This window comes from Pinus tabuliformis, chromosome 5_2, assembly GCF_031772625.1.
Source record: "Pinus tabuliformis cultivar Carrire ecotype Pingquan chromosome 5_2, CPIR1, whole genome shotgun sequence".
In the NCBI taxonomy this organism is placed as follows: Eukaryota; Viridiplantae; Streptophyta; class Pinopsida; order Pinales; family Pinaceae; genus Pinus; species Pinus tabuliformis.
This window is the reverse complement of record NC_142306.1, coordinates 443,406,375-443,409,744: the sequence shown is the minus strand read 5'-3', so window position 1 is coordinate 443,409,744 and position 3,370 is coordinate 443,406,375. Positions and strand designations below refer to the sequence as shown.

Below are 3,370 nucleotides of genomic sequence, written 5' to 3'. Positions count from 1 at the left end.
GCCTTCATAGAATCAGTGTTATCTCAAGAACATATTTCCTGGTCCAGAGTTGCTCAAGCTTCCATTATTGAATCCAAGAAACTATGGATTCTCTCTGCCCCTTCTATAATAGTTAGTGTTTTTAATTTTATGCCCTCTGCCATATCTCAAATGTTTGCTGATCATCTTGGAGAGTTGCAGCTTGCAGGAGCATCCATAGCTAGTGTGGCCATTCAAGGATTGGCCTATGGAATTATGCTTGGAATGGCAACAACAGTCCAGACTGTGTGTGGGCAAGCTTACGGTGCTAAACAGTACAGCATGCTCGGAGTCATCTGCCAGAGGTCCATGATAATAATGACTGGAACTGCAATACTCCTGGGCATCCTCTACTATTTTGCAGATCCAGTATTGATTGCCATAGGGCAGAGTAAAGAAATCTCTGCTGCTGGAGGTTGCATTCATGTGTCCTCAGATACAAAAATGTTGCTTAACAAAGAGTTTGACCTTCTATCAAGGGAGCTCAAAGTTGTATCCGTGATTCCAGAGCATTCTTATGCTGGTTCTATTCTAAAGAATGTTGTGTTTGGAATCTTTGACGACAAAGGGAATCTTGATTCCAAAATGGATGGTTTCCAGCATACGTTGACAGTTGATTTGTATACTCTGAGTTCTGTTCAATACAAATTCAGTCAGGGAAAGTGTACGGTGCCCAAAATTATGCTTCCAGAAGACATTAGACTGTTGCAATTTAAAGCTTTCCATTCCTGGCATACCGAGCTCTTTGTGCATATTAAGGTTGATATTCTTCCAAATCCACGGCTGGAGATTGTTAGTGTTCCGGATCAAACTTTCAATGATGGAGCAATCTGTCATGCTTACGATGAGAGCACAACAAGTCAATCACAAATAAGTAATCAAACTATGGTGAATGAAGTTAGATTGTACATTGAGACTTTTATGAGTGAGATGACGAAATGGGAGAATGATTTGAAGCAACTTGGGACCAAAGTTAAAAAGTGTGAGGATGAATTGAGGATATTAGAAACCAATTTAAGTGAAGTGAATAGTTCTCTGAGTGACTTGGAAAGAGAGCTCAACAAATGTACCTTTTCTTCAAAAAGTGATGGGAAGGGAAATTCAAATCCATATTCACACAGTGTTGAAGATACTTTAGAAGAAACCAATAGACAGGGAATCACTGCAGCTTCCCTCTGGCTTCACTTAAGTAGGGTGAATGTTCAATCAAGAAAACTCCCTATCATACAGGACGTGGTTGGAGTTGTTGCCTTGTTAGGGAAAGTAGAGGATGATGCCATCAGTCGGGCACTATCTGAGTATGTGGGAAAGGAGAATATGCTCGCAATTGTCTGCAAGTCTCATGGAGGGGTTGAAGCACTTGAACTGTATGATTGCTGTGGTAGCATAAGGACAGAAAGAGGTCTTCATGGGCTAGCAAGTGCCCAAAAAGAAAAAATTAATGGAAGGTTCCGTGTGATTTGCCTTGAGGACTTAAGGTCTTATGAGGGGGGATTCAATGTTGGTGATCCACAAAAGAAATAAGGATGGAATTGGCCAGCGCGGTGCATAGGATGACTGGCGCGACGCACTGGGTGTGCGCGGCACATAGGGACCTGTTCTGGAGTGGAAATTTACATGGGCGCGGTGCACTGGTGCAACGCAGCGCACTGGGTGTGCTGCGCGGCGCACACAACCCGGAAGCCTAAGAATTGCCCAGATTCACTCCAATTGCCCAAAAACGCGTGAATTCACCATGTCCCAGTTGTCTGTGACAGAGAACAAGGAGGGGAATATAGCGCATGCTCGTGCCGCTATCGAGGCTGCAGCCGATAATGGCACTCAACTTGTAGTGTTGCCGGAGACATGGAATGATCCATATTCAAATGCTAGTTTTCCAATATATGCTGAAGACATAGATGCTGGTGGAAGTGCATCTCCTTCAACATCCATGCTTTCTGAAGTTTCTCGTAGTAAAGGGATCACAATATTTGGTGGATCAATTTCGGAACGCAGTGGTGATCACCTCTAAAACACATGTTGTGTATTTGGAAAAGATGGAGAACTGAAAGCTAAACATAGAAAGATACATCTTTTGACATTGATGTTCCTTGGAAGATTTCCTTTATGGAATCCAAAACACTTACAACTAGCAATACCTCGACAATCGTAGACACAGATGTAGGGCGTATTGGGATCGGAATTTGTTATGATATCCGCTTTCAAAAATTGGCTATGCTGTATGCAACAAGAGGTGCACACTTAATATGCTATCCTGGAGCTTTCAACATGACTACTGGTCCGCTTCATTGGGAGCTACTACAGAGAGCCAGGGTAGTCGATAATCAGCTGTATGTTGCTTCATGTTCACCTGCTCGTGACATAAATGTAGGCTATGTTTCCTGGGGCCACTCCACTCTCGTTGCGCCGTTTGGAGAAATTGTTGCAGCAATGGACCATGAAGAAGCAACAGTCATAGCAGATATTGACTATTCCCGAATAGAGGAAAGAAGGATGAATATGCCACTTGAAAAGCAGTGACACGGTGATTTGTATCAACTCGTTGACGTTAAAATATTGGACAAAGAAAAGCATTGATCGCGTTTTACTCATTGACACCAAAAAAACATTGATCGTGTTTTTCATATTCGCAAAGGTTATTCTACAACTAATTTTATCTACATTGATTATAGTACCTTCCAGTTTCATCCAATATAAACGACTATGAATGCAATGAATAAACATTTTGGCCAGAAAGGAAATTATGTTGGAGATATGATTATTGATACATCCGCATCAGATCATGGAAACATTTGAAGATTTCCTTACAACTGCAAAGAATGTGATAATGCATGAAAATACAATGCTTGAGACACCGCGTCAGAGCCCTGGTGATACCTCTACTGATAGAGATAAACAATATCCAAGGAAAAAGCGAAAATCATCATCAAAAACAGTTGGCATTAAGGAAACCTTGTCTGAGAACAATAAGATGATCATTTCAAACCTTAAGATGGCTGAGGAGGGGCGGATGAAACGTCATGAAAAATATTGTAATCTGTTTGAACGGAGAATGGAGATGGATGAGAAATATCTGAACCACCATGCAATGAATGTGCAACGGATGATCAATGTTGAGGAGCAGAAGGTGAAGAGCCAGAAACCGTAAAGCCAAATTAAAGCGAAACATCTACCACAACAGAAAGAATGGAAACAATATAGAGCATATAGCAGCTATGAAAGGCTCTCAGGACACGTTGGGAGATATGCTTGTAAAAATAGACATCTGGATGCTGATTATATAAAAAAAAAAATTGTTTTAATTCAAACGGGGAAGGTGATAAGTCAAAGCCTGAAACGCCACAAAGACATC

The 3,370-nt window shown here is 41.4% G+C and overlaps 1 pseudogene; it reads left to right on the top strand.

Moving 5' to 3' along the window:
- The first annotated feature begins 1,753 nt into the window (after positions 1–1,753).
- On the top strand, positions 1,754–2,738 carry LOC149159573 (omega-amidase, chloroplastic pseudogene; annotated as a pseudogene).
- The last annotated feature ends 632 nt before the right edge of the window (positions 2,739–3,370 follow it).